Source organism: Bos indicus x Bos taurus, chromosome 16, assembly GCF_003369695.1.
Source record: "Bos indicus x Bos taurus breed Angus x Brahman F1 hybrid chromosome 16, Bos_hybrid_MaternalHap_v2.0, whole genome shotgun sequence".
NCBI classification, from domain to species: domain Eukaryota; kingdom Metazoa; phylum Chordata; class Mammalia; order Artiodactyla; family Bovidae; genus Bos; species Bos indicus x Bos taurus.
In genome coordinates this window covers 59,205,963-59,229,404 of record NC_040091.1, presented here as the reverse complement: position 1 = coordinate 59,229,404, position 23,442 = coordinate 59,205,963, and the positions used below count along the sequence as shown (strand labels likewise).

Sequence of the window (23,442 nt, the reverse complement as noted above, 5' to 3'; positions counted from 1 at the left end):
AAAGTGAAAGAGGAGAGGGAAAAAGTTGGCTTAAAGCTCAACATTCAGAAAACGAAGATCATGGAATCTGGTCCCATCATTTCATGGGAAATAGATGGGGAAACAGTGGAAACAGTGTCAGACTTCATTTTTAGGGGCTCCAGAATCACTGCAAATGGTGGCTGCAGCCATGAAATTAAAAGATGCTTACTCCTTGGAAGAAAAGTTATGACCAACCTAGACAGCATATTCAAAAGCAGAGACATTACTTTGCCAACAAAGGTCCATCTAGTCAAGGCTATGGTTTTTCCAGTGGTCATGTATGGATATGAAAGTTGGACTATGAAGAAAACTGAGCGTTGAAGAATTGATGCTTTTGAACTGTGGTGTTGGAGAAGACTCTTGAGAGTCCCTTGGACTGCAAGGAGATCCAACCAGTCCATCCTAAAGGAGATCAGCCCTGGGTGTTCTTTGGAAGGACTGATGCTAAAGCTGAAACTCCAATACTTTGGCCACCTCATGTGAAGAGTTGACTCATTGGAAAAGGCTCTGATGCTGGGAGGGATTGGGGGCAGGAGGAAAAGGGGACGACAGAGGATGAGATGGCTGGATGGCATCACCGACTCGATAGACATGAGTTTGAGTGAACGCCGGGAGTTGGTGATGGACAGAGAGGCCTGGCATGCTGCAATTCATGGGGTCACAAAGAGTCAGATACAACTGAGCAACTGAAGTGAACAATAAAAATAATAGGATGTCACACAGAATAATAACAATATTTGTGACATTTTTGCTTATCTTTGTTAATTTCCATTAGAATGTATAGGAAAATGTCAGGATCTTTTTTCATTATATATACATATATTTTTAAAATTTTTATTCATTCTTTGGCCATGTCGAGTGGCATGTGGGATCTTAGTTCCTCAATGAGGGATTGACCCTGTACCCCCTGCAGGGGGAGCTCAGTCTTAACCCCTGGACCACCAGGGAAGTCCCCTCTCTATATTTTAAAGGAAATCCTTGTGAGTTAATTATGCTTTGCCCCCATGTGCTATACATACTGAGGCACACTGCCCTTGCATTCTTGCTTCTTGGTTTAAATACCATCCTGGGTTTTTTAAACTCAGAATTGTGAGCTGTTAGCTGCAGGACTGCTCATAGGTCCCCCAGCTGCAGTATCACCTGGGGAAATGAGTAACTTGGATGTTTGGACAGAAAACACGCAGTTGTCCTTTTGCCAGGGTCAGAGAGTCCTCTCTGCTTGAGATCTTTGAGCCAAAGCTCATGCATCTCTGCTTCCCTCTTCTTGGATCTCACCCACGTTCAAGGCCAAGGTCGGTCTCCCCCTCTGTTTTCTTCCACTCCTCCCTGGCCATCTGCTTTCCATCTCTAACTTCCATATCTTTCTTAGAACTCCTTCAGCTAAAAGTTCGGGAATCAAAGGAAGAGCTGGAGGAGGCCAGGCAGCACTGGGACCCCAGAGAAGGCAGGTATGCCTATCCTTCTCTCAGCCCTTCATCACTTTCTCTGGCGTTTCCAAAGGGTGGAAGTTGTGGCTCAACACCAAAGACAGGAGAAAGAATCTGCCTTTCTCACTTCCACAGAAACATCCCATGGACAGGCTTCCATGGCCTGGCAAGGTCACAGACCCACTCCTGCACTCACCTCTAGGGGAGAAGATGGATGCTATGACTGGTCACTCTCTTTATGCACCTCCTTACCCTCATCTTCCTATGACCCAAGCTCCAACAAGCAACAATAGAAAAATGGAAATCCACCATCACTTCCCTACTAGAGATCTTTCAGTCACTTCCTATTCCACTTAGAAGAGAATCCCAGAGTTTAGCCCTGGCCTAGATTACCACAGGATTTGGCCTCTGTGATTTCCCACCTTCATCTCCTATTTTCTCCCTTCCTATGGTTCAGCTATATTGGTACCTTCTTACTCAACCTCGGATAAAACAAACTCCTTCCTGCCCCAGGGCCCTGGCACCTGCTCCATCTGGGATGCTCCCCCCACTCCACCCCCTCTGGAGCCTCCCATGGCTGGCTTCTTCCCTGCTAAGATGTCACAACCTCAGAGAGGCCTTTCTGCATCCCCCATGTCCCTCTATCACACTCAACCCCTTTACCTTGCTTTATTTTCATCACAGCATAAATAGTCACCTCCTTCTTTCACAATTATTTATCTACTTGTTTACGACTGTCTCCTCTGACCAGACCATCGGCTTTAGAGGCCAGGGACCCGTTCTCCTTGTTCATAGGTGTGACACACCCCAGCACCTGGCGCTTAACTAGAGCTCAGCAGTAAACAATGAATGCAGACCTGGAGGTGGGGCAGCTTAGAATCCTGGAGACAAGCGGGCCTACAGCTTTGACAGGTGAGCAGTGTTTCTTGGAGAAGGTGTGGGTGTCAGACGCTGAGAGTGGGTGGTCTCCCATGCCACCTTTTCCAGTCTTTTTGTCCCCTTCCAGTCTCCATCTGATTCCCATCCTCTGCTTTTCTTAGACTCCTCATTCAAACCTGCCTTCTCACTTCTTGATTTTATAATGCCTATCACATAGATTAGAATACGCCAACGCTTTATTTGCAGTTGAGAAAGCAGCTAGCTGTTCATCTGCTTTCTAATACACAGAAATAGTTTCTTTCTGTTCTTTCTGGCTCTTTCGGAGCCTAGTACAGTTACTAGTTAGATGGATTTGCCTTAAAAAAAAAAAAACCTTATAAAATGATACAACATAATGATATTATTCTTTTGTTAAGCAGCTCTCAAACTGTGTAAAATGAGTGGGTCACAGGAAAATGAGCTGACCCGTAGACGCGTGACTGAATTTTTTTGCGTCTGAATTCATGTTTGTTTGTAATATTACACACTTCACAAAATTGCCCTTCCACAGCACCAGATTCTTAATTAAATGAACACCACTGCTGCAATTCCCTGATAAATAAAATGAACATTTCCACATGAATTAGAAATGCCAACTTGTTAATGGCTTCCCTGAGGTTTCGTTACAAAATCAGCACTGTTTCTGTCACTGTTCAGGCATAATACATACCACGTGCCAGTCTAGAAATGCGAGTATTTTTCAGGCAATTGCTTCCCAAGTGTGGACTGGATATTTCATCAGTCAGGTTTCCTCTCATTCCTCTTATAATCCATGACAACAGTTAATTGGTTAGAAAAATATCTCATATTGTTTTACTTACTTTAGTGAGACGTACCCAATTCAGATCAGTTGGAAGACAAAGCTGGTCTGAGCTTATTAAGATTAGAAAATTTACAACATTTAAAAAATACCAGGGCTTCCAAGGTTGGCAAAGACTAAGCGACTGAGCATGCGTGCACACACAGGGCTTCCTTGGTGGTCCAGTGGTTAAGAATCTGCCTGCCAACGCAGGAAACAGGGGTTCGATCCGTAGTCCAGGAAGATCCCACAGGCTGTGGAGCAATGAAGCCCGTGAGCCACAAGTACTGAGCCTGCGCTCTGGGCCTGGGAGTCTCAACTGCTGAGCGCACGTGCCCTGGAGCCTGTGCTCCACAGCGAAACAAGCACCACAGTGAGAAGCCCGTGCACCACGATGGAGCGTAGCCCCCACTCATCACAACTGGAGAAAAGCCCAGGAGCAGCAATGAAGACCAGCACAGCCAAAAAATAAAACAAATAAATCTTAAAAAAAAACACAAAAACTAGATAGTAAACTTCCTAAAGGCAGAGACCTTTAAGGTCTATAGACCTATAGTTGACTATACCCATCTTTGAAAGTGAAAGTGAAGTCGCTCAGTTGTGTCCGACTCTTTGCGACCCCATAGACTGGAGCCTACCAGGCTCCTCTGTCCATGGGATTTTCCAGGCAATAGTACTGGAGTTGATTGCCATTTCCTTCTCCAGGGGATCTTCCCAACCCAGGGCTCAAACCCAGGTCTCCCACATTGTAGACAGACTGAGCCACCACCTAGTATTCAGGTGGCTAACTTGGGCATGGCCCATGGCCTCCCAAAGCCTCAGTCTCCTCATCTGTCAAATGGCCATAATACTAGTAACCAACATTTCATAGGCTTGTTGTGAGGGCTAACTGCTTGGAAAGCACTCAACCAAAGGCCTATTTTGTAGTAATCACCTAAAAGAGATTACCTGATTGTCGTTAGGCTGAAGAGGACTCAGTCATTATTGCTTGGTGAGGATGACATGGAACTTGCTATTGTTCAACAAAATTGTCCCAAGTCCTTCCAAGAAGAGATCCTGTTCAGCCTCCTTCAAAGAATGGATGACTCATTTGTAGTTCATAGTACTATTTGCATACCAACAATTATTCTGCTGAAGTCCTTTAAAGAGCTGCTTTCTTAATTAAACCTAAATTTCTCCTTGAATGCTTGTTTGTCCACTGAACTTTCTTAGTAAATCTTTTAAGTGTAGTAGAAGAAACTGTCAGTCTAGCCTGACCAAGTACATTCTCATTTTAGGTGTGTGGCACACAAGAGAGTGAAGCTATGCTGTGTTTTAAATCAACAGAGCAACACACAGAACCGCTGCTACAAATGAGGCTCATTTGTTTTTGAGACGGAGCCCTGGTACAGTCTCAGTTCAATGTCAGCCACCATTCTCTCCTAATTACCTCCTTTGCTTTAAACTCCCTTATTTAACATTATTTCCATCTTGGAACAGAGTCTTTGAATTCATTATGGGGACCTGCAGTTTCCACTTTTTCATTTATTTAGAAAGTTCCCTGGTGGTGTGTTCAAGCTTAGCCAGGCATTTCATTATTTTGGTGACTCATTTCTTCGTTCCAGAGACGTGATAGCAATAACAAGACAAAAATTAAACAGAACGTTAACTGAGTTAGCTAGGACATGCCTGGGCTGCCTCGAGCAGGCGAGGAGCCTAGAAGAAGACATCCAGGCAAGCCCCCAGCCTTGTTGCCAGAGACCTCTCCTCACCCCTCCCACTGCCAGCCAGGCAACCTCTGTATCTGTGAAGTGCCCCTATATCATTGCCTGAAGTTCCTCAGAGCAACACGAGGCTGGAAAGTCCAGTTCACATGGAGAATTTCTGGCATCCTCAGAATTCTGTACTAGAAAGCAGTGGCACAGGGAGACAGTCCCAGAGCCCAGCCCACAGTCCAACCCCCGTTTCTGCCCAGCAGGCTCTGGCACCATGAAAACTCTCACATGGGGCTGGTGGACTTCCAGCTCTGTGTCCAAGCAGACCCATTGCAAATAGCTCCCCCTTGGCCATTCAGGGACTGGCAGTGTTGTCTGTCCAGGAGAGACAGATGTGAAGAGGGGCCTATGTGGCCCAGAGCACCTGGGGAATATTCCAGAAGTCAGAATATGGACTTAACCCATGAAAGTGCTGCACCTTGAACAGGCTTCCTCTTGCCTGGATCTAAAGGCAGTGCTAACGAGACATCACTCATCTCATTGAGGAAGTGGTTTCCACCCTGAAGTGGATACCAGAGAAAGGAGTCCAGTCAGATTCAGTTAAGACTGGATTTTTTTTTTTTAATACTGTGGTATATTCTGCTTGTTATAAAACTTCAGATGAGGTTAAAGAAGGGGAAGAGCTTAGATGCTGGAGTTGCTATAGGCACCTCCCTGGAAGAGGTAAGACCTGAACCCGATCTCAAATAAGCATCTGGGGACCATCTGTCCACTATATTTTTTATAAGAATTTATGACGGCCTTTTCACTTCATGTCACCATCAGTCATATCACGTAATCTCTTGGGACATTTTTTCTCTTTGAGTTTCTGTCTGTAAAACCACTCTGGCAAGACCCTGGTTTTCTGCCCATCTCAGTTTTGGGTAGCCCTCAGAACGGAGTTTGCGCTTGTTTAGTCTCTAAGTTGTGTCTTACTCTTTTGTGACCAGATGGACTGTAGCCCACCAGGCTCCTCTGTCCATGGGATTTACCAGGCAAGAATACTGGGGTGGGTTGCCATTTCCTTCTCCAGGGGATCTCCCTAACCCAGGGATTGAACCCAGGTCTTCCGCATTGCAGGCAGATTCTTTACCATCTGAGCCACCAGGGAAGCTCAAGAAACCACTCCTTAAAGACCACCACTCCCACTCCTCACCTCCACTGCGTGTGCTTAAATGGTTTCAGACGAACTTTACCACATTCAAGGGCTAGGAAGGTTTCAGGATTTTCAGAGGGAAAATGTTCTGTCTGAAACAAGCATCTCTGGATTATGTCTACATGACATAGGCACGTTCCTCCCGGCCCTCCAAGTCTGGCCCAGGATCGTCCCCCAGTCCTTTGCTTGGTGTTAAAACAAGGAACAAATCCGAGTGGGAACACTTTCATTTTTTCTGTCTTCCAAATGCCATTCTGAGACGGCCTGGTGGTGACTTACGAAATAAACCTCAAGGCTCTGCGTAGCTGCAGCTACTTGTGCTCCCCATGAGCCAGAGCGTGTCCTTGTGATGTTCTTATTTATAACTGTAAAATTGATTCTTCAGTTTTAAGGCAGGAAATGGTGACTGGCTTTCACAGCTCCAGAATCAGAGCAAAAAAAGGCGGGGACGTGGATTCCTTGGGTCTTCAGTGGAAAAGCCGAAGATCATTTCCCTGGCTTTTTGATGAGGTGGAAAGACTCTGGTTTTCGAATCACAGCAGCTGGGCTTGATCCCTGAGCCCCTCTTTGTCCTTCGTTGCATATACCCTGGGTGTTCTAGGCACCCAGGATGTCCAGGTGGGCGGCACCACGTTCAGTGGGGGATTGTGACTCAGGCCAGCTGTTAGCCTCCCTCAACCTTGCTTTCCTGCTCTGTAAACAGACAATGACATGGACCCCTCTCAGGGAGAATGATTAAGTGTAAGAAGTGGAAACACACCCCTGGCGCTTGCATGGTCAAACAGATCTTGCAGAGTCAGTGACCTGGAGCCTAGCGGCTCCCTGGAGGACCCGGGTGTGCTCGCATTCTAGTCCTGGGCTAGAGGCCCTGCCCAGCCCGTGGGGTCCCTGGGGCCTCCGTGGCTGCTGCAGAGCAAGTTGTCCCTGGTTAGCAAATAAGCTGATGTTTCTGTAGCTGCAACCCAGAAGATTCCTGCAAGTCTAGCACCCTCTGCCCAGCAAGGAAATGCATTATCTCTTTCTTAAAGACCCAAAAATAGTGGAAAACACATTGCAGAATCTAACTTGAAAATATAATTTTTAGAAAGTGACAAGACATTTTAGAAAAGTGATATTTTGAGAGGGTTCTAGATGCATCTGGAGCTCAGTTATGACCCTCTCAAATCTCTCATCTCAGCCAGAACCCATGTGTTCTCACAGAGCTGAGGGAACAGTCATTTTCCTGAACTCTCTTGAACAGTTTCTCTTTGGATCTGCCCATGTAATTGGGCAGCCAGGGTCTTGGGGACACAAAGTCAGAGGAAATTCTGAGCCAGGCACCATATTTGCTGGGAAGGTGGTATTGTTGTTCAGTTGCTCAGTCGTGTCCGACTCTTTGCAATCCCATGAACTGCAGCACGCCAGGGTTCCCTGTCCTTCACTATCTTCCAGAGTTTGTTCAAACTCATGTCCATTGAGTTGATGATGCCATCCAACCATCTCATCTTCTGCCGCCCTCTTCTCCTGCCTTCAATCTTTCCCAGCATCAGGGTCTTTTCCAATGAGTCGGCTGTTTGCATCATGTGGCAAAAGTATTGGAGCTTCCACCTCAGCCCACCCTTCCAATGAATATTCAGGGTTGAATTCCTTTAGGATTGACTGGTTTGATCTCCTTGCAGTCCATGGGACTCTTCACCAGCACCACAGCTCAAAGACATCAATGCTGGGAAGGTAGAGAGAATGTTTTCCATTTCTCACTTCTTGCTCAAAGTGCAAAAATGACGGGCCCGTCTGGCCTAGTCACTGCTTTCTGTCTCTGCAGCTCTCCTGGCGCCAGCTCTCAACTTCTCATTAATGTTCTGTGATGATCCCCTCCTGGTGGTGCGTCGCCATCATCGCACGGGGTTATTAGAGGGCAGACACCAGCAGGGAAGGTGCTCTGGGCTTACTCTCACAAATATCATCCCTTGTATTATCACAGCAATTACAAAATACTGCTCTTAAAAATGCAATAAGGAAATACCCAACTCTGTGGACTCTGTATATCTGTCTGCCAGCTTTCTATTTTTATGATAGCAGGTTGAGCCAGGCAGGAAAGTAAACCCCAGGGAAATGTAGTTACTTAAAGTTCTTCCAGGAGATAAGGACATGTAGACATTTTCTAAATTTTATTTAAAAACATTGTTTGTGCCTCTCTCATTCCATGAAGAATAAAAAGAATGAAAGAAACTGTGATTGATAGCACAAAGATCTAGAGTTCAGGAGGCTCAGCTCAGAGGAATGGGGGTGGGAAGGGAAGGGAGGTGTTTTAGACTCAAATCAGAACCATTTAAGAAAAGAAAATTACACGGTTGCAGAATGCAGGTTCCATAATAATGGCTGGCAAATGATAATTTCATTTCTTACAGGATTTATCCAATGCTGCACGACTGTTTGAGGCTTCCCAAAATTCTAGGCTGATGCTAATAAAGAGCTTATCTATTGAAAGAATGGAGCTCGATGTTCCAGTGAGGTCAGGAGAAAGAAAAATAAGTAAAACCAGGCCTGGGAAAGCTGAAGAGGCTGAGCGCAGGGGAAAGAATGCTCTAGAGTTGCTGAACCTGAAGTCACACCAAGCCAGAGGAGACGCTCAGAAAGGAAGGAGGACCTGCTGCCTGCAGGCTTCTCTCCATAAAACGTAGTGCCCCAAAGCTTCGGCTGGTATTGCTCCAAGTGGAACCTAGCCACCATGCCTGGGAATCTCTTCCAGTGTCTGTTAAAATTCAGATTCCTGGGCCCCACTCTCATCTTCTCGAATTAGAATCTTTAGGAACAAGAAGGTGGAATCTGCATTTTACACAAATAGTTCAGGGGCACGACGTTGCTCTTCAGCTCTCTCGGACATAGTTGGACAATGAACTTGAACGAGGGCCCTGCTACGTGTGGAGAAACATCCCAGGGGTGTTGCGGATGTACCAAAGCAGCAGGAGGCGGGTTAGTGCCCTAAGACCTACACTCAAGGCGCCCGTAAATCCCCAGGTGCCTGTTCCAGCTCCACTTCCTTGTTCCCCGGCTTCACTCTCCCCAGAAAGCTCCAGTGCTCTCACAAACAAAAGGCAGATTTGAATTGGGCAAATGGGGCATTGCCCAGAGGCAGAAGAAGAGGAGACAGCAGGTTTCCACAAGCATCTGAGAAGCTTGGAAGAAAGTGCCAAACAACTGTACCCAGGAGGGCCCCCACGTCATCCTAGCTAGCCTGGGCCCTACTTGTCAAGGTGTCCGGTCCGGCTACCCTCCGCTTCTCTGCCTCCATCTCCCCTCTCCATTCCCATCTCCTAGGACAGCATCCCATTCCCCTATCCGCCCCCCCCCCCAACCCCCCAATATCTGCAGGAGATCAGGATGTGACAGGCTGGTTTACTATCAAATCAAGAAGGCTGACCCCAGGTCTGGCCTTGACCATTGACCGCCTTGGGCCTTCTCATTTCACTTTGCAAGAGCTCCCCTCCTCTCTGCTCCCCGCCTCCGCCCCCACTTTCTTCCCCGGGCTCCAGCACATCTGTGGCCAAGCCCTTGTCTTGGAGGCTGCTCTGTGAGATGAGAATCCCCAGGAGAGAAGTTTGTGGAAAGCAAAGGGAAGGCCTCTGTCGGAACCGAGCTTGGATGAAGCTGCAGCGGACCTCCCAGGTCAGAGCTGCGAGGCCGGGGTCCTCTGTGACAGATGGAGGGGCCCTCCTCCTCCGGGGACCCTTTCCTTACAAGTCAGCCCCCGGCCTCTGGTGCTCAGCTCCCTACGGAGTGCGGCGCCTGCGCCACCCAGTGGGCGTGGAGGGAACTGCACCCTGCCAGCCCGGCTCCCTCCCTCCGCTGGGGCAGGACTCCGAGACAATGCCTGGCGCCGAGTGATCCGCGGGATCAGGTTGCTATCATTCCCTTACCGGGAACGAATCCACTTTTAGCAAAAGAAGAAACCGGAATGGTAGTAATATCAACAGCGTGTATGAAGACAGTAACATCTACTAATTTCAGTGGCGCCTGAAATTTCTCCCAGTGTCATGTTCTGGGCGGGTGGACAGTATCAGAGCCGGTGGCAGAAGCGAGAGGCCTTATTACCAGTCTATGCAAAGGGAACCTTGAGGTCCATGCCTTAGTCATAGTCATTTATTCACTGAGCTCCCTTGTCCTTTAAACTTCAGTCCCTGACATGGGAAGGAAGCTGCCCAGGAAACTGCACTCCGCCCTGGAGCCGGGGTAGCTCTCTTATGGGTCTCAGTGCTTCTTGGAGAAAGGCTGGGCGAGGGGAAGGGAGGGGGGCTTCAGAGTAAGGGAGCGTGTGCTGCGGTTCACCTCCTTGCCCTGAGGATGCTGCTTCCAGCCCGGCGGTAATAGAAAACGTGAATGCTGGGGGCTTGTCCTCTGCCCACCAGCCTTTGACATTGCCCTCTGTCTGAGGTGGGAATAGGAAAGTGGTCCCTGGCAGCCTGAGCAGGACTCCCTCAGCCGACCAGGTCTGCGTGCCCACACCTGAGGCTGCCTTAAAGCCCTGGATACCTCTCCACAGGGGGCTGGGAGCCTCACTGAGCACCATTTGTAGAAAATCAAGACGTCGTGAAGACATGCGTGTACACATGCATATATTTGCATGGCTTTCTCCAATAGGTATTCAAGGGTACCCACAAGTCACCTCCTCAGAGAAACTTCTGCTCACCACCCTAGGACAACAGCGCCTGATCCACCTCCTGCATGCCGGCATTATTCTAGGCAGAGAGGACAGGGTAAAGATGGGACAGTGACATTCAGAGCTAAGACAGGGAGGGGATGTGGTAGAAGATGAGGTGAGAGGTGGCGGAAGGCCAGAACAGGTTGGGGCTTGTCAGCTAGAGTAAGGGAGGTGACTTGTTCCTGCTGCCCAGTCCCTCCACTTCTCACCCCCAGACTCACACACAGCCTGTCCTCCGTAAGTGCTTCAAGTCCCACCTCCCCCAGGGAACTATCCTGATTCGAGAGGCCACAGATCTTGCCCTCACACCTACATCTCACACTGCCTTCCTCCTGCCCCATGTGGACCCTGCTGCACCGAAGTTTGATGCTCCTTAAAGACATGGACCAACAGACTGGTTCCAAATAGGAAAAGGAGTCCGTCAAGGCTGTATACTGTCACCCCGCTTATTTAACTTACATGCAGAGAACATCATGAGAAACGCTGGGCTGGAAGAAGCACAAGCTGGAATCAAGATTGCAGGGAGAAATATCAATCACCTCAGATATGCAGATGACATCACCCTTATGGCAGAAAGTGAAGAGGAACTCAAAAGCCTCTTGATGAAAGTGAAAGTGGAGAGTGAAAAAGTTGGCTTAAAGCTCAACATTCAGAAAACGAAGATCATGGCATCCGGTTCCATCACTTCATGGGAAATAGATGGGGAAACAGTGGCTGACTTTATTTTGGGGGGCTCCAAAATCACTGCAGATGGTGATTGCAGCCATGAAATTAAAAGACGCTTACTCCTTGGAAGAAAAGTTATGACCAACCTAGATAACATATTGAAAAGCAGAGACATTACTTTGCCAACAAAGATCCATCGAGTCAAGGCTATGGTTTTTTCAGTGGTCATGTATGGATGTGAGAGTTGGACCGTGAAGAAAGCTGAGCACCAAAGGATTGATGCTTTTGAACTGTGGTGTTGGAGAAGACTCTTGAGAGTCCCTTGGACTGCGAGGAGATCCAACCAGTCCATCCTAAAGGAGATCAGTCCTGGGTGTTCATTGGAAGGAATGATGCTAAAGCTGAAACTCCAATACTTTGGCCACCTCATGCGAAGAGCTGACTCATTGGAAAAGACTCTGATGCTGGGAGGGATTGAGGGCAGGAGAAGAAGGGGACGACAGAGGATGAGATGGCTGGATGGCATCACCGACTCGATGCACATGAGTTTGGGTGAACTCCGGGAGTTGGTGATGGACAGGGAGGCCTGGCATGCTGCGATTCATGGGGTTGCAAAGAGTCAGACATGACTGAGCAATTGAACTGAACTGAAGAGTCTTAAATTTATCATTGTCCAGTGATGGGATCCAGATTCCTGACTTCTTGTTACCTGGCAGCAGGTGAGGGATGCCAAGACCCCTAGGGCCAGGGCCAGAGAGGGGAAGGGCCCAGGAAGGCCAGGACATAACAAGTAGGACTGCCTGAGAAGGGATGTTCATGGGAGAGGCCAAACCAGAAGGACCCCAGGGCTAGGGGCCATGAGCAATGCTGAGCTGGCCAGCAGGGAGAGCAGGTACACTCGGGTGGGGCTGAGGCAAGGGGAAGGTCAAAGGGTGGGTCACACCTAGAGCGGAATGAGGGTGTGGTAGGAAGTCAGCTGAGTTGTGGCCCCTGTGTGGGAGTGGGGCACCCCTCTAGGCTGAGAGTGACAGGCTCCTGCTGGATCAGAGGGAGGCCAGGCAGCACCCACCCAGGCTGGGGAGATGTCCAGCCACCTCTACCTGGCGGGGAGGCTGTGGTGAGAGGACCTTGGTCTACCCCATGGTGAATACCTGGGAATGGAATTTTGGAAACTCAAATCATGTTTTCCCTTGAAAGTGTTAGTCAGTCATGTCTGACTTTGCAACCCCATGGACTGTAGCCCGCCAGGCTCCTCTGTCCGTGGAATTCTCTAGGCAAGAATACTGGAGTGGATTTCCATTCCCTTCTCCGGGGGATCTTCCCAACCCAGGGATCAAAGCCAGGTACTCTGCATTGCAGGCAGATTCTTTACTGGCTGAGCCACCAGGGAAGCCCATAGTGAACCATAATTGCTTAGAAACTGCCTGCCTCAATTGCCAGGGGGCTGTGGCTTCTGACACACTGACTTTAAACTCTCTGTTCCCTGTCAATTAGCCAGTTTAACTTTCTACGGTGGCCCTGATGAAAGTCGCCATTCAGCACCAGCCCTAGATCCTGCGGAAGGGATATTGTTGCCATGGAGATGGAGTCTGGGCTTGGCACTTTCCGCTTAGCCGCTGGGTGTTCCTGGGGTTGACTCATAGTCCAGCATGCAGCAGGAGGCCACCTTTGTGGACCCCAAACCTTTCCTCCCCCAACTTGATCCTGACCACGACTTCCGCTGGCCAGCTGTTGATCCTAGGCGCTTGCTACATGCGTGCTGCCAGAACCTGCAGCCCAGGAGCCCCCGGCTGAGCCCACAGGAGCCCCCGGCTGAGCCCACAGGAGCCCACGGCTGAGCCCACAGGAGCCCCCGGCTGAGCCCACAGGAGCCCCCGGCTGAGCCCACAGGAGCCCACGGCTGAGCCCACTGGAGCCCACGGCTGAGCCCACAGGAGCCAACCTGTGGCCTCCTTGGAGCTCAGCCACACCTGAGACCCAGAGAGAAGCAACTCAGGTTGGACACAGTGGCTCCAATCGGCCTCAGGTGACTCACAGCAAACAGAATGATGTGGACGCCCAGTGTTTCACTTACCAGCTCACTTTGTATTTATCTGGCAGTGGCTGCACCAGCATTTCCCAGCAGGTTTACCCAGCTATTTAAATATGAGCAAGCTGGCTACAGTCCTCTCTCTCTCTGGCTGTGTGTCAGGATCAGTCACCTGGGGGGGTTGGGGCAGGGCTTGGTAATCACTGAAACCGCAGGCCTCCTGCAGAGATTTAATGGGGCTAGGGTAGAATCCTGGGCATCCCTGTGTTTCCAGAGCTTTCCAGGTGACTCGCCCATGCAGGCAGGGGTGAAACCCACAGACACACTACCTCCACCCCCAGTGCACTCATAAGCACATCTGCAGCCTGGTCCTGCCCTCGGCTGGTGGACCTCTGATGCGAATTCAGCTCCTCTCATGCCTCACCCGTAATTATTTCTGTATCCAATTCTTTCTCCTTGAGTTTTCATAAGGTTTAAGTTTCTGCTTCATTTTTGGATGGTGACTTGAGTGTCTCATTCTGTAGAACACCTCTGAAGGCAAATTATTATGTTATAGAAAATCTAGTTATGAGTAAGTATGTTGAGAAGGAAACAAGAAAGGTGATCTTATTGTTCTTAGTTCTTACATAACACTTTCTTATAGATCTTTTGTTTTAGTTTTTTTAAATTTTAGAGACCTTTGAACATACACCAAAGTAGGTAGATTAGTATCATGAACTACCACACACCCATCAATCTGCCAACCCCCCAAAATAACCAAACTGGTTCCATTTCCCACACTCTTCCATTTAGCCCATCTTCTATTATTTTGAAGCAAATCCCAGATATCATACTATTTCATCTGTAAAAGTTTTAGTAAATCAAAAAAGAACTCTTTTTGTATCATAGTAATTCCTAGTGTTCAAATTTTCCTCTTGTCTCTTAAATATGATACCATTAATATATAAAATATTTTAAAAATGATACAAACGAACTTATTTACTAAACAGAAATACTCACAGACTTAGGAACTTACAGTTACCAGAGGGGAAAGTGGGGAGAGAGGACAGATAGATTGGGAATTTAGGATTGACGTGGACACACTAGTGTATTTAAAATGGATAACCAAGGACCTACTATATAGCACAGGGAACTTGGCTCAAGATTCTATAATAACCTAAATGGGAAACAAATTTGAAAAAAAAAAAAAGGCTACTTCTATGGGTATAACTGAATCACAAATCACTTTGCTGTATACCTGTAATCAACTGTGCTCTGATATAAGACAAATATTTTTTAAAAATTTCCCAACTGTCTAAAAATTGTCCTAAATGGATTTTTAGGAGAAAAGTTTGAATCAGGGTTCAAATGAGGTTCATCTGTTGAAATTGGTTGCTTTGAATTTCAACCTCTGTAATCTTTTTTTTTTTCCTTGTAATTTGTTTGTTGAAGACACTGGGTTCTTTATTCGGTAGATTTAACCACAATCTAGAGTTTGCTGCTAACCTTTCTGTGGTATAATTTTACAGGATCTCTGTCCGTATTTTTCCTATAAATTGGTAATCGAGAGCTTAATAATTTTCAGGTTTGGTTTCAGTGCTGGGTATTCTTCCAACAGGAGGCATGTGATGTCTGTCTCTTTCCATATTAGATGCTGCAGATGGTCAATGCCGGCATCTTTTGAAAGCTCTGTTTCAAAATAGTGATATCTGATTCTACCATCTTCTCCTTCATAGAAGTATTCTAGCTTATATAAGGGAGGGATGATAGAATCAGATACTACAATTTCTCTACTGTTTCACACCTAAGATAATTGTTCGCTTTCCTCCATTTACCATTTCAAAACAATGCATTGCTTTCCTACCATCCTCCAACAGTGAACAGAGTTTAGTTTCTAGTATTACTATGAATTCATGGATTTTTAAACGTGTGTTTCAACTCATTGCAGTTAATATTCTAATTGATGCTTCCCGTTTTGACCAGTGCGCGTCTCTTCCACTTGATTCCTGAATATTTTAAGCATGACTAGAGAACACTATAATCCCTGGTGGCTCAGTGGTAAAGAACCTGCCTGCAATGCAGGAGACAAGTAGACGCAGGTTCGATCCCTGGGTCAGGAAGATACCCTAGAGAAGGAAATGACAACCCACTCCAGTATTCTTGCCTGGAAAATCCCATGGACAGAGGAGCCTAGTGGGCTACAGTCTATGGGGTTGCAAAGAGTCAGACACGACTGAGCACAGCGCAACACAGAGAAGACGTGTACATTTTAAACAAGCCTAATCTTGTATGCTTTCTGCTTAGACTTAGAATCAGCCATCTCTCCCAAGGCCCTGATGCCTTTCAGTGGGAAATGGTATTTGGAGACCTCGCTTTGGACGTGCAGAGTTTACGTATTCCTTTTATCTGACCAAAGTGTCCCCAGATTTTAGTTTCTCTATCCTGGTCTTAGAGTAGGTATTGACTTTAGTTCTGAGGCCACTAGCACTGAATCCACAAATGCTGATGAGCACCAGGTGGGGAGAGACAAAAAGAGCCTTCAGGTGTAGACAGCGGATGGAGGAGGAGGAGGTAGGGGGAAGCCTGCGAGAGCAGTGTTTCTCAAACATGAATGTGCATGTGAATTCCCTGGCAATCTTTTTGAAATGCAGAGTCTGATGGAGCAGGCCTGAGGGACCTGAAATGCTGCACATGTAAAAAAGCCTCCAAGAGATACAGGCATGCTGGTCCTCAGCTGCACTCTAAATGGCCAGGCTCTCCAAGTAGTAAGTAGTTAGCGGGGTGTCAGGACTAAACGCTGAAGGAGCTCAGAGCAGGGATGAGGGAGCTGTCATAGAGGAGGCGGCATTTTGGCAGTGACTTTTCTTAAGAACCAGGAACATAGCAACAGAGTAGTGGCATCTTCACTTTTCAACTTTAAAGAAATTATTAAGGTGTAACATTCGTAGATCAAAGAGAACAAGATCCAGTTTTTGAGATACAATTCACACACTATAAAGTTCACCCTTTTAAAGTGTATACTTGAACCATCTTTCGTATAGTCATAGAGATCTATAATTGTTGCCACTATGTAATTCCAGAACATTCCCATCACCCCCCAAAAGAAATCCCATATCCATTAGCACTCATTCCCCACTTCCCCCTGCCTCAGCCCCTAGCAATTACCAATCTATTTTATATCTCTGTGGATTTGCCTATTCTGGACTTTTAATATAAATAAAGTCATACTATATGGAGGCCTTTGTGACTGGCTTTTTTCACTGAGCATAATGTTTTCAAGGAAGGTCCACTCACGTCATAGCATGTATCAGTACATCCTTGCTTTTTATGGTTGAGTAATATTCCATGGTATGGACAGATCGCATTTTGTGATTCATCACCAGCTGATGAACATTTACTGTTATGAATAATGCTGCTGTAAATATTCATGCACACGTTGTGTGTGTGTGTGTAGCTTATATTTTCAATTCTTCAGGGTATACACCCAGGAGTAGAATTGCTGGGTCATAGTGGTAACTCCATGTTAAAGTTTCTGAGGAAACAACAAACTGTTTTCCAAAGCAGCTGCATCATCTGTGGTTTGATGAATAAATGTTTATACATAGCACACACTCGTATCACCACCACCCAGGTCAAGAACAGGATATTATCAGCACTCTAGAACCCTCCCCTGAACCTCTAATTTGACCTCTGTCACCACCAATGGCTGGGGCTTTGAGAGGTAAAACCAGGGGAACGTGCCCTGTGGTGAGAGCAGCCTTATCAAAGGCATAGCAAACCAGGCAGGGCTTTACACCAGCTTTAAGTCCTTCTATGTAGACACATACCACTTTTTCCTGTTGTACCCAGGCCTGGTGAGCAAACAGGCTTCCTCCCGCAGTGCTTCACTTCCTGTGCAGCAAGCGGACCCTTTCAGAGCAACAGCAAGCCCTGACTTGGGATCCTCCAGGAGGCCCCGGGATTGGGGGTGGGCAGCTGAAGCACGGAAGCAATGCCCGATGCCCAAGATTCATCCCGAAGGACAGCTTCAGCGCCAAGCACCCTGGTGACGCCTGCTGCAGGGCCAGTGGCTGCCGTGGGGGAGTCTGCCTTGGCCATGGCCCTGTCACCGTCCCTTCCGCCCCTTCTGTGTCCAATTACCTCCCACCAGAAGGCAATGGCACCCCACTCCAGTACTCTTGCCTGGAAACTCCCATGGATGGAGGAGCCTGGTAGGCTGCAGTCCATGGGGTCGCTAAGAGTCGGACACGACTGAGCGACTTCACTTTGACTTTTCACTTTCACGCACTGGAGAAGGAAATGGCAACCCACTCCAGTGTTCTTGCCTGGAGAATCCCAGGGACGGGGGAGCCTGGTGGGCTGCCGTCTCTGGGGTCGTACAGAGTCGGACATGACTGAAGTGACTTAGCAGCAGCAGCAGCAGCAGGCCCTTTGGAAAAACCCAGGCTTCCAGAAAGGCAGGACTATCTGAGCAGGTCTCTCACAAGCAGGGAATTGAGAAGGGGCAGCGGTCAATGCAGCCTCCTGTTCTACCGTCAGGATCTTCAGAGCGTGCTCCACCGGGAGGTGCTCCTGGGAGGTGGCCCTTGCAGAAGCCGAGCCTGCCGTCAACCACAGAAAGGCCCCAGCTCTGGGAGGACCCTGCTCCTGCCTCAGTGGTTCTCCTGCATCCAGCCCTGCAGACCTTCTCTCTCTGGTCTCAACCCAGCACACACACACACGTCACAGTCACAAAACTCAAAACTGCTCAGAGATGTATCACTGACCTGCAAATCCTTGACTTGCCAATGACTTTTCCATACCAGCACCCCCACCGGAAGTCCCTCCTGCTGGCTCCCCTAAGAGATTGTGTGAGACCACCCCGCCCTCCCCAAACAGGCGTTCTGGCTTTGTTTTCAGAATACCACCCCTGACACGAACAGCCTGAAGTTGACACGAACAGCCTGAAGTTGTCATGTCCTTTCAGCCCGCTCTCTGGGAATCTACCACCTAGAGGTGGATTTGGTTGGGTCTTCTTGAAAAGACGCACAGTGTCCCTGGGAGGACCAGCCTGCTGCATGTCAGCGTGTGTTAGTTTAATGGGTGACTCAGCTGCCAACACTGAGCTGACAAGGGCAGCTGCAAGCCTGGGGGTGTGGATGGGGAGTGGAGGGTGGAAAACCCTGGATCATGGTGACCATGATGGGCAGGGCAGGTTGGGGCATGTTGCAGGATCCCTGGGCAGTCCAAGGCTCTGGAGAGATGCCCAAGTCAGGGTCTAGAAAGGAAAATGGGAGGAAGCCAGAGACTAACTTCTTAAGGTTATATTTTATATGCACCAGGCAGGGGCTGGAAGCCAACTTCCCTTCCTCTTCCCCAGGGTCCTCTTGCTCCTACTGGTCTCTCTTCTTCTCCTCTTCCCACGCTTACTTTCCTCTCCTCCACACTGCCCTTCCCCTATTCCTTTCCTCTGACCCTGGAACAGAAAATAACCTTATTAGCTCTATTTCCTCTCTATTAAAGACTTAAAAGGCTTTAGCCTCAGGATCTAGTTGTTATGGCATCATTTGATGGGGAAAATGCATGGTCTAGCCCTGTGCTTGGCTCATCAAAGGTGCTCAGCAAGTGCTGGTTAAGGGAATAAAAGCATGAATGAAAGTGACTTCATTTTGAGTTGCTAATGCCAGATCTGGAGGTGGACTTTTGGAACCCATCCCTATTTGAGTGAACACTGACTTTCCTGCAGGCACAGATCAGAGGTTTCTGTTGCCCTGGGCTCCCACAAGATTCCATAGATGAAGCCAGGGTGGAACCCAGGATCCAGACCCCTAATCTTGTGTGATTTATGTTCTTGCATCTTTGCAACTTTTGCTTCTGGAGGGGGCCAGTGGGCAGGGACTGATGGGGTCACAGCACCCTCTGCTGGTGTATTTTCATAGGCGGTTTTTGCATATCTGGGTTTACAGTTAATGTTTACTTTTGTTTTTAATGGGCTTGGGCGAGACTGGGAATGAGGATTTCTGGTTTTATGACAGGCTCATTCTTCATGAATATCAAGACTGAAAGTGGCCCTTGGTGATAAAAATGAGTGTCAGGGTGGGCTCCCAGACATTAACAATTTAATTGAAAGCAGGTTTTGGTTTTAACAACCTCCCTGGCCCCAGTGCATAAGTGTCAGGTGGAAACACCTTCTGCTCCAGGCTCAGTGCCGTATCTCTGATAGTAGCAGGCTCTCTCATTTGCTTTTAAGAGGCACACATGAGGTTTTGTCTGAGTGAGCTGAGAGAACTTTCTCCAAGAGGGAGAACCAAAGTTGCCCACAGCGGGACTGGCTCCTGGACAGGGGCCGGCGCTGAGCTTTCTGTACTCATCATGAGTCGTGGCTCCCCCAAAGCCAGGCGGACACTAAAGAGCTCCCGGGTAGGAAGGTAGCGGGCAGAGGGAGAGAACCCAAGGCCAAACTAACCCAGACTGTCACAGCCTCTTGCTCAGTGAAGGCCCCTATTTTCCATACAGCTGATGGCACAGCACAGCTTCTCACACTAGAGCACACTGGAGTCACCTGGGAAGTTGTGTTAAAATGCAGGTCCTGATTCAGTAGGTCTGCCATATAGCCTGAGACTCTGCATTCCAAACAAGCTCCTAGATTATGCTGATGCTGCTGGTCTAGGGACCACACAGGGAAAGCAAGAGTGTAGAGGAAATAGATTCTGACATCAGAATGCTCAGGCAGAATTCTGACCTCACCTCTGCCACTTATGCTATGACCTTGGACAGATTATGTTCATTACCTTCTCTGAGTCTGCTTCATCCTGCACAAAATAGGGAAGATGACCATTTACGTGACCTCATAGAAAGACAGACAGAATGACTTCATGGGGTTGTTGTAAGAATAAAATGAAACGATGCAGGTGAAGTTCTTAGTGCAGAGCCTGTAGTGTTCAGCACATGGCAAATATCTTCATACTCATGTGTCCATCCGGCAAGTATCTGTCAACCCCCTGCTGTGCCCTTGGCACTGCCATGGGCCCCACATCCAGCAGTGACAGAAACACAATCTCTGCTCTCAAGGAACTTACATTCGAGCAGAAGACAGACCACAGACAAGTGAAATGGATAGGATGTGAGCTGGTGCTAAGTGAGCCGCAGAGGCCAACAAAGGAGAGTGAGGAGGATAAGGAACTCGGAGCGTGAGCATACTGTTGTTTGTGCAGACTGGGAAAGTGTCACTGGGAAGGTGACGCTGACATATATACACTGCTGCTGCTGCTGCTGCTGCTGCTAAGTCGCTTCAGTCGTGTCCGACTCTGTGCGATCCCATAGACAGCAACCCACTAAGCTCCCCTGTCCCTGGGATTCTTCAGGCAAGAACACTGGAGTGGGTTGCCATTTCCTTGTCCAATGCATGAAAGTGAAAAGTGAAAGTGAAGTCCCTCAGTCATGTCCGACTCTTCACTACCCCATGGACTGCAGCCTACCAGGCTCCTCTGTCCATGGGATTCTCCAGGCAAGAGTACTAGAGTGGGGTGCCATTGCCTTCTCTGATATATACACTGCTGCTGCTACTGCTGCTAAGTTGCTTCAGTCGTGTCCGACTCTGTGCGACCCCACAGACGGCAGCCCACCAGGCTCTCCCGTCCCTGGGATTCTCCAGGCAAGAACACTGGAGTGGGTTGCCATTGCTTTCTCCAATGCATGAAAGTGAAAAGTGAAAGTGAAGTCGCTCAGTCCTGTCCGACCCTCAGCGACCCCATGGACTGCAGCCTTCCAGGCTCCTCCATCCATGGGATTTTCCAGGCAAGAGTACTGGAGTGGGGTGCCATTGCCTTCTCCGGATATATACACTACCATATGTAAAATAGATCACTATCGGGAAGCTGCTGTATAGCACAGGGAGCTCAGCTTGGCGCTCAGTGATGACATGGGCGGGGGGTGGGAGGGAGGCTCAAGAGGGAAGGGACATATGTATATAACACAACATTGTAAAGCAATTGTACTCCAATTAAAAAAAAAAAAAGTTCATTTGGATTTTCTGTAAGATGGGGAAAATCCAAATGAACTTTCTGGCCAACCCAATATATGTTAAAACTCAGAACTGTACATCTCCAAAATTCAATGTATGCAAATACTTTAAAGTAATAAAGACTATTTTAAAATGAAAAAAAAAGAGAGAGAGAGAATGTAATTTTGAGGGGATGACCACGTGGCTAGCTGAAGAAATGGGAGGGACCATTTGTGAGTGCAAAGGCCCTGAGGAAAGAGTGTATATGGTGTGTGTGAAGAAGAAAGAGGAGCCCAGAGGTTGTGGGGAATGAAAACAGGTAAGAGATGAGTGTGGAGGAGCAGGGTCCATCCTTGAGGGCATTGCCAGCATCAACTTTGGATTTTTCTCTGAGAGAAAAGGGCAAACACTGGAAGTTCTGAGCATAAGAGCAACACAATCTAACTGACATTCTAAAAGGATAAGTTTGGCTTGTTGGGGATGGACTGTGGGAAATCCTCCTCTACTCCAGGAGCACTGTGATTGCTCAGGCGAGAGTGGAGGGTGGCGTGCAGAGATCCCTGGGAGCAGTGGTGGGAGGGTATGTATTCATGGCTGTAAACATCTACCCACATTCATCTTGTTCCCTATTATCTCTTTTATTTTTGGCTGCACTGAGTCTTAGTTGTGGAATGCAGGATCTTTGGTTGTGGCATGAGAACCTCTAGTTGCAGCATGTGGGATCTAGTTCCCTGACCAAGGGTCAAACCCCAGCCCCCTGCACTGGGAGTACAGAGTCTTAGACACTGGAGCACCAGGGAAGTCCCTCCTCTTTTCCTTTTAAATTATCCTTTGAGTGGGGTCCATTTGCCCCTTCCTCTGGGAGAACACTTGGCTAGGGCACAAATTCATTGGCCACTCCCAGGAAACAGAAAGATCCAAGGTGCTTCTCATCAGAAAGGATGTGGGGAGATCTCACCTGACTTTGTCTCTATTCTTAAGGGTCCTTCCTGGGCCATCTTTCTCTTCCTTAAAAAAAAAGAAAAGCTGTTAGTTTTATTATACAGATAATGCATGTGCCTTATAGAAACATTAGAGATTATAGATAAACACAAAGAATGATGTCAGAAATTGTCATAATCTTACTGCTCAGAGAAAACCACTGCTATTATTCTATTCTTGTATATTTCTAAGTGTCTTCAGTTCATGCAGGCTCTATGTGCATGCACATACACACACATATAAATTTTTTACCAAAAAAATGGGGTGATATTTGAATACTATGTAATACACCAATACTATCGATGGCATTAAATATATTTCAACAACATATTATTCTTAATGTCAGCAGAGCATTTCATTTTATGGGTGTACCACAATTTATTTAACCAACTGGTGTTCATTTATGTTGTTTCTGATTTTAAAATATATACATGTCACAAATGACTCCTTGATGAGTATCCTTGTAGCTAAATCCTGGCAGCCATCTGTAATTTTTTTCCCTATCTTTTAAAGCATCTGATACATATCACCAAGTTGCTCTCAGAAATATTTGTGTGAATTAGACTCATCCTGGAGTTGCTCATCTCCCTACAGACACATGACCCATAAAAAACAAAATGAACATTTCTTGGTCACATTTAAAAGCTGATGTTGATATTAAAGTGTCAGGGGGCAACTTTGCACCATTTTGCTTCACCACCTGCTGAAGGCCCACTCTTCATCTTCTGGGTCCTCTAGGATTGGAATTAGGGTCAGGCTTTCAGACTCACTGTTCAATCTCTGAGTAAGATCTGGATTGGATTTGGTTGTGGGTTTTTTTTGTTTGTTTGTTTGTTTTTTCTAATATAGAGGGAAGTACCAGAGTCACCTTGGTCACACTTATCAGAAGGGAAGTCACCTTCCAAATACTGAAGAGGGTGCAGGGAGGCTCTAGGGATCCCTGAAGCCAGACAGGAACACTTAGGAAGGTGGGTGGGAAGTTCATTGCCATGGAAATGTATATACTCAGACCTGTTGCACCCGGGAGAGATGGGGCTCCTGACCATGGTGGTGGATGCCTGAGCCCACCCTCAC

At 47.6% G+C, this 23,442-nt stretch overlaps 1 long non-coding RNA gene across 1 annotated transcript; it reads left to right on the top strand.

Moving 5' to 3' along the window:
- Nucleotides 1-1,385: 1,385 nt before the first annotated feature.
- LOC113906798 lies at nt 1,386-11,182 on the top strand. The gene is made up of 3 exons (XR_003514988.1): nt 1,386-1,469; nt 2,244-2,360; nt 8,442-11,182. It is a non-coding gene; the product is annotated as an uncharacterized LOC113906798 (long non-coding RNA).
- The last annotated feature ends 12,260 nt before the right edge of the window (nt 11,183-23,442 follow it).